Source organism: Dipodomys ordii, unplaced genomic scaffold, assembly GCF_000151885.1.
Source record: "Dipodomys ordii isolate 6190 unplaced genomic scaffold, Dord_2.0 Scaffold3, whole genome shotgun sequence".
In the NCBI taxonomy this organism is placed as follows: Eukaryota; Metazoa; Chordata; class Mammalia; order Rodentia; family Heteromyidae; genus Dipodomys; species Dipodomys ordii.
In genome coordinates, this window is record NW_012267219.1 from 1,281,323 (window position 1) to 1,289,025 (window position 7,703).

At 44.7% G+C, this 7,703-nt stretch overlaps 1 protein-coding gene across 2 annotated transcripts in view; it reads left to right on the forward strand.

Annotated features, from left to right (window-relative positions):
- The first annotated feature begins 2,220 nt into the window (after window positions 1-2,220).
- Window positions 2,221-7,703, forward strand: part of Rab5b (RAB5B, member RAS oncogene family) — a 34,733-nt gene continuing 29,250 nt past the window's right edge. Inside the window, exons 1-2 of one of the 2 annotated variants that reach the window (XM_013022019.1) lie at window positions 2,221-2,301; window positions 3,403-3,481. The gene's annotated coding sequence lies outside the window, so the exon portion shown is untranslated. The remainder of the gene's footprint in view (window positions 2,302-3,402; window positions 3,482-7,703) is intronic. The other variant, XM_013022015.1, reaches the window with a different exon arrangement.

Consider the following 7,703-nt stretch of genomic DNA (forward strand, 5'->3'; position numbering starts at 1 on the left):
GTTTTAGTGTTCATCTTTTTCATCCTTATTTATTTACTGGAAGAATGGTGTGGGAAAAATCTTGACATGTTCATGTGATAATTAAATTCAGATCCCCCCTTTTCCTACCTAATCTATGTCTTGCAAGGCCACCTGCACTCCCAACCCATTTTGGCCTCATGCAGCTGCAGTTGGGATGGTGCCAAGGTGAATAGACTATGTGTGTTGTCCCAATTTTACAGCTGGGGAAACTGAAGCCTCTGTATTTCCTACTTCACTACACAGCAGCAAACCCTCCCCTCCTCCCATCCCAGTAACTACATACAACATACACTTTGCAGAATTGTAGTTCCAGCCAATATGGTTGGGGGCAGGAATTCTCAACATTTGCCTTTTCCTGTGAGCTCCCAAGTTTTTCTTTTTGATTTTGTAGTAGGGCCTGGCACTCATCACTTAAACTACACCTTCACTTTCAGCTTTTTGCTGATTAATTGGAAATACAGACTTTTCTGCCTTGCTGGCGTCTATCTCCCTGTTCCTCAGGTCTCAGCCTCCGTAGTAGCTAGAATTATAAGAGCAGAGCCACCAGCGACTGGCAGTGCCTGTGTGTGTGTGTGTGTGTGTGTGTGTGTGTGTGTGTGTGTAATTTTTTTTATTTTTTGTCAGTTGGAGAGCTTGAACTCTAGGGGCCTGGGCACTGTCCCTCAGCTCAAGGCTAGTGCTCTACCACTTGAGCCACAGTGCCACTTCCAGTTTTCTGGTAGTTAATTGGAGATAAGAGTCTCATGGATTTGCCTACCAAGGCTGGCTTTGAACTGTGATCCTCAGATCTCAGCCTCCTGAGTAGCTAGGATATAGGTGAGAGCCACTGGTGCCCAGCTTATTTTATATTTTGAGAGGGTCTCTATTTCACCTTGGTAGGTTTGTTCTGGAACTCTGCCTCAGTCTCCCTGAGGGAGACAGGCATGTCTCACAATGCCCAGAGCTGATTTTATTAACAGCAAAGTTTTGTTGTTGTTTTTGTCGGTCGTGGGGCTTGAACTCTGGGCCTGGGCACTGTCCCTCAGCTCTTCAGCTCAAGGCTAGCACTCTACCACTTGAGCTACAGCACCACTTTCAGTTTTCTGAGTGTTTTATTGGAGATAAGAGTCTCACGGACTTTATTGCCCAGGTTGGCTTTGGGGCTGGCTTTCAACAGCAATCCTCAGATATCAGGCTCCTGAGTAGCTAGGATTACCGGCATGAGCCACCGGTGCCCGGCAACAGCAAAGTTTTGTAAAGATTCTTTTTTTTTTCCTTTGTCAGTCGTAGGACTTGAACTCAGGGCCTGATCATTGTCCCTGAGCTTTTCTATTGCCACTTCCAATTTTTTGCTGGTTAATTGGGAGGTAAGAATCTCAGGCACTTTGCTGAGAACCGTGATCCTCAGATCTCAGCCACCTACTTAAGATTCTTCAATTTACATTTACAATATGATTCAAGAGGTCCATAGTCTATATATTATTTTTTTAAAAATACTCTGAAGGGGTTAAAGTGTCTTCAAGCTACCACTTTTGTAGTTGGCTTTTGTCTCCACCAAAAAAATGTCTCAGATTTCCCGAAGGCCACCCTAAAAAATGGCCCTCTGTAAAAGAGGAAAGCCCTGATGTGAGTGCTATCTTAAATTCACAGGCTCTAGGTCCTTAGAAAAGGAGCATTCCGCGAATCTGTCACAGAGGGCAGGGCATTAGGGCAATCCCCGCCAAACCCAGGGGGAGGGGCGAAGGTCAGTGGTGGCCTTCCTAACCCTTGTCTGTCACTCAAGTATGGAATTCTTGCAGTACTGGCTAAAATTTGGCTTTGACCCGCCTCCACCACTCACCTGATTAGATGTTTATGAGTCAAAAGGCGGGGTCATCAAGTGTCGAGCTCTTGTTGGCTAATACATCTGCCTGTCGATGCTGCACCACCCCCTGTCTCTGGAAGTTCGGTCTTTACTGGCTCCTCACCTCGTCCATCTTGAAGATTTCTCTCTATTTATTGGTTTGAGGCCCCGCCTGTCGGGTCCCTGTCTCATACTGGTTGGTGGAAGCGCCTCAAGAGACCCGCCTTTCCCCACAGGATTGGCAGATGAGTGCACATAAAACCCGCCCTCGGGGGTAGGCTATTGGTTGAAGTTTCCCTGCCCCAAGGCGAGCCGGAGAAGGAGGAGGAGGAGAAGGAGGAGGAGGAGGAGGTGGTGGTGGTGGAGGTGGAGGAGGAGGGGCAAGAGGGTTTGGTTGAACTGCAGCTGTTTGTCTGTTCGACACAGGCTTGGGCCCGACGGAGGAGACGGAGCCCCAGGTACTGAGGCTGATGGAGCCCACAAGGGCAGAGGCGGAGGTGCTGGGAGATGGGAACAGCCTGACCCGAGACCAGAGGCGGGTCTGGGCCTATGCGAGGGGGTTAGGGCGGCCCATTGGAGAGGGGAGAAGGGGGCCGGGTCCCTGCAGGCCTACTGGGGGCGCTGAGGAGGGGGATCTGGAGGGCTGTGAGCCTGAAGTTGGGGAGGCGGTGGGTGCTGGAGGCCCTGAACCTGTGAGTGGGGCAGGACGGGCCTCATTACTCTTTAAAAGGCACTGGAGAGGGAGGAGCTGGGGAAAGGGACGGGTGAGGTAAGCCCATTTGCCCCAGGGGAGGAGGGGGTCAACCCTGACTCCCTGCCCCGAAGGTAACTTGAGGCTGGGGGAAGAGGGGGGGGGTCTCTTGAGAGCTGTCTCTTGGGAAGGGCCTGAGAAGGGTGATTACCTGATCAGAGGCGTTATTTCCTGGGACAGTGGCTGTTAGAAAACTAGGGTGCCATGGTGAGGAGTCGAGAGAGATTTGAACATTCCTGATGTAAAAGACCAACCAAGGTAGTCTTGAAGAACTAGAAGCAGAAAGCATGGCCTTCTCTCAGTTGTGGGAGCTTCTGGGAAAGCTTCAGGGTCTCTGGATGCTGTGGGTTTAGGAGTATTCACTCTTTTGTTCCTTTAGTATTTAGATGTGGTGACTTGAAGTGGTTTTTTTGTTTTTTGGTCGTCCCAGAATAAGAAGGTGACGACAAAAGTAATTTTTTTTCTTGTTCCCTAATTATTGGCCGCTCCAAACTCATCTTCTATACTTTCTCATGGCCTCATGGTTTAGACTGCAATGGTTTTTTTTCTTTAAAAAATTTTTTTCTTACTGTTTATATGTTCGCTGAAAGAGCTAAGAAGTTCAATATGAAGGATGTTTTTCTGCTTCTTTCCCTTGCCCCACCTTAATAATGTGATCTATAGTGACTACTCAGATCTTGTTTTCCTATAATTAGAGAATTATTTCATTGTCTGAATGTAAAGGGGTTTAGAGATCACAAGTCAGCTAGAAATTTTCCAACCTTAGTTGGTGAAACTACTATGAGACTTAGACTTGGCTATTTCCTAGACAGGTGATGGAGTTCATCAGTCCTGGTGATATACTGAGGAAGGGATTTGAGGACGAGTGAGAAATTCCATTCCGGAAGGTTGGCATCACCCCTTGTGCTTTATCTACTTTTTCTGGAGCCCAGGTGTCTGTGTGATTAGAAAACTGATTCAAACCTTGAGGTATTGGGAGAAGTGAGGAGTATAGAAAAAGATGAACCTAATGGATTACTAAGCCAGAAAAGTAGATTCTCTGTCTATCATATATTTTATTTTATTTTAAGTAGTTGTACAAAGAAGTTTCAGTTCTATCCTGTACTTTTAATGTTCAGTTCACTTCTTAGTCTTCCACAGATTGGAACCGTTCAGATTTTCCCTTTGGACACTTTTCATCTCTTTCCCTCCTAAACCAATGTATTACTAAATTTTAAATTACAAAATAATGCATACATATGTTTAAATATTTATGTTGTACAGAAGTGTGAAGAAATATATTTTCTCCCACACATTTCATTTAGGAAAGTCAGAGATCAGAGACAAACCAGAATATTCTCACTGTCTTTTGGGGAAGGGCCACTAAAGGCAATTCTGTTTAAATGTTCTCCCTACATTGTGGTGTCTCTTTCTTCCCTTTTTGGATAATACTATGTTATTTATTGTGCTTCTCTCACAGTTCAGGCTGTTTATCAAATTCAGACAAGGAGAGAGTTGTACTCAGGATTAGCATTTGCCTTCTTCAATACATACGCAGAGTTGTACACTAGGTAGCCTAAAGATGTCCACATAAATAGACAAAATGTTTTTCTCTTTTATGGTCAGAAAAGAAACAAAACATGAAGGTAAATGTTTTGTTGTGGGGGATAATTGACAAATTCTGGTTTTTGGTCTCACAATATTTGACTGACTCTCCCTTCCATACCCCTAAAAGTGGTCAGGACACAAGAAAAGATCAGGGTATAGAAATGTCAAAGATTAGAGAGGATGAATGAATACACATACATATCTGTAGAGTTTTCTCTAGGACTGGCTTAGCTGATGAGAACAGCTAAAGTGGAGAGAATTAGAATGGAGGTTTCTGCTGAGTACTGTATGAAGTCTGTGCATTATGAGAGGGCTTTTAAAGCCAGTAAGATCAGTTAATAAGGTGGTATTATGAATTGTCCCTTAACTGTCTGAGATTTAGAGGAAAACTTCTTAGGTCATTCTAGAAAGACAGATATAGGAGTATCTTAGGAAATTTTTCTACTTTCTAAGTACTTAGGGGCTGAAATTGAAGTTCAAAGCCAGCCCAGGAAGAAATGCCTGTAATTTTGTTAAAAACAAACAAACAAAAAACAGCTAAAAGCAGGGTGGAAGCCAGGCACCAGTGGCTCATGCCTGAAATCTAGCTACTCAAGAGACTGAGATCTGAGGATCACAATTTGAAGCCAGCCAGGCAAGGAAAGTCCATGAGATTCTTATCTCCAATTAACCACCAAAAAGCCAAAAATGGAGCTGTGGCCCAAATGGTCATGTACTAGCCTTGAGTCTAAAATCTCGGGGACAGTGCTCAGGCCCTAAGTTCAGGCACCAAGATGGGCAAAAAGAAAAGCAGGGTGGGAAGCATGGCTCCAGTGGTAGAGCACCAACTGTGTAATTGAGTTCAAATTCCAGTGCTGCCTGGTTCTAGATACTCCCTAGCCCCAAATCAGGGAAATACAAAGAGGGAAGGAAAGAGGGATCTGAAGTTGTTACAATGTAAGATGTAAATAATACTTAGAGACCCAAAATACTTTCTCCAAGAGCTTCTTCATATTAAGTAAGAGCTGAGTGGAATTATTAACATGTAACTTCAAACATAGACCTGGAGTTGCAACTTTATATTTGGAGAAGGCCATTGTCCTTGAAATCATACTTCTTTTACTTTGCATAAGAGCAAGGATTGCTCATCTATGGATTACTTGTTTGTGTGTATTGTGTGAATTTAACTTTTTTTGTGTGTTCCAGTACTGGGGCTTGAACTCAGGGCCTGGGCACTGTCCTCAGCTTTTTCTACTCAAGGCTGGCACTCTACCACTTGAGCAGCAACTCCACTTTTTGCTGGTTAATTGGAGATAAGCATCTCATGGACTTTCCTATCTGGGCTGTCTTGGAATCATGTCAGTCTGCTGAGCAGCTAGGATTACAGGTGTGAGACACCAGCTCCCCAACTTTGAATTTGACTTTTTTTGAATATAATTTTTTTTTTTTTGGTTGAACTCCAGGCCTGGACGCTGTCTCTCAGCTCTTGAGCTCAAGGCTAGCACTCTACCACTTGAGCCACAGCGGCATTTCTAGCTTTTTCTGCTTATATTGTGCTGAGGAATCGAACCCAGGGCCTCATGCATGCAAGGCAAACCACTCTACCACTGAGCTACCTTCCCAGCCCTAAATTTGACTTCTTAAAAGGAAACCTAGTGGGATAGGTGAAGCAACTGTATATAGTCCACTTCCCTAATCCTAAAAGCTTTCAGATATGAAGGGGCTTGGTATTTGAGTGCTTGCCTAGCATGGTTTGGTTTTGTATTTGATTCCCAGCATAGGCAAAATGAAAGAAAGAATGACCAGATTGGAAACTAACCAAAATGTGAGACAATGAACTTAAAATAAGGAAATGCCGCCACCCTCTGGGAGGAAGGATACCATAAAATCCACCATATTGCACTCCTACTTCCCAATAGTGTTCTAGGAAAGCTTTAGTCATTCATTCAACAGTAAGCAGAATAAGGGTCACCCAAGTGTGCAAAGTGATACAGATTTCTAGGTGAGGTTGCAGCTTTGGTTCAGGGACAGTTGGGTACCTTTTCAGAATGTGCTCAGGTTCTGTGGTGGGTTAAATTTATTTTTTTAAATGTGTTTTCTTTTTTTTGGGGGGGTCCAGTCATGGGGCCTGAACTCTGGGCCTGGGCGCTGTCCCTCAGCTCTTCAGCTCAGGGCTAGCACTCTACCATATGAGCCACAGCGCCACTTCCGGCTTTTTTTTCTTTTTGCTTATGTGGTGCTGAGGAATTGAACCCAGGGCCTCATGCATGCAAGGCACGCGCTCTACCACTGAGCCACCTTCCCAGCCCTTAAATGTGTTTTTCAAGTTCAGGAATTAACTGTAATGACCCAAAACCTTTTAAAATAGTGACTTGAAAATTCAGGGATTTTTGTTTTTAGTCACAGTTGCCTGTGTGTCGGAAGGCAACATGTCAGGTGTGATTAAGCCATCAGGGCATAGTAACCAATGGCAGGAAAAACAGTTAGCCCATGTGAATTACAACAGGACCTTGTGGGAGGAGCCTTGAAGGGGCCCAGAGAGAGAACTGATTCTCTCAGACCTATTGAAAATATTCCTGGCTGGTCATGGTGGCTCAAGCCTATAATCCTAGGTACTTGGGTGGCGGAGAATGGAGGATCACAGTTTGAAGTCAGCCTAGTCATAAAAGTTCTGGAGATTCCATATTACCCAGTGGCTAGGTACAGAGGTACACTTTGGTCATCCCTGTGACAAAGGAAAGCATAAATAGAATTGTAGTCCATATGGCCCAGGCATAAAAGTGAGACCCTATCTCAAAAGTAATCAACTAAAAGGGACTAGTGGAGTGGCTCAAGTGGCAGAGCACCTTCTTAGTAAGGCCAAATTTAAACCCCAATCCTACCAAAAAAATACATATATATTTATATACACATATACATATATGTGTGTATATCCAAGTGGACCTGAGAAAGATCCATCCAGATGGCCCAGAACAAGAATTGATTAGAGGAGGCCACAAGTTTTACTTTGGCTTAATTCACTTAGAGAGCATTTAATAAGCAACTACTAGAAATCAGGCATTGTATTCTGCTTTGAAAAGTTCCGATGTTATTTGGTGGTGGTGGTGGTGGTGGTGGAGGTAGCCATGGGGCTTGAACTCAAGGCCTGGATGTTGGCGCTGAGCTTTTCAGCTCAAGGTGAATGCTCTACCACTTGAGCCACAGCGCTATTTCCTGTTTTCTGGTGGTTAATTAGACTTTACTTCTCGGGCTGGCTTTGAACCGCATTCCTCACATCTCACATCTCAGCCTCCTGAGTAGCTAGTATTACAGGCATGAGCCACTTGCACCCAACTTGGTATTATTATTATTATTTTGCTTATGTGGTGCTGAGGAATCGAACCCAGGGCCTCAGGCATGCAAGGCAAGCGCTCTACTACTGAGCCACCTTCCCAGCCCCCAACTTGGTATTATTTATTTTTTTGGGTCTGGTCGTGGGGCCTGAACTCTGGGCCTGGGTGCTGTCCCTCAGCTCTTCAGCTCAAGGCTAGTGCTCTACCACTT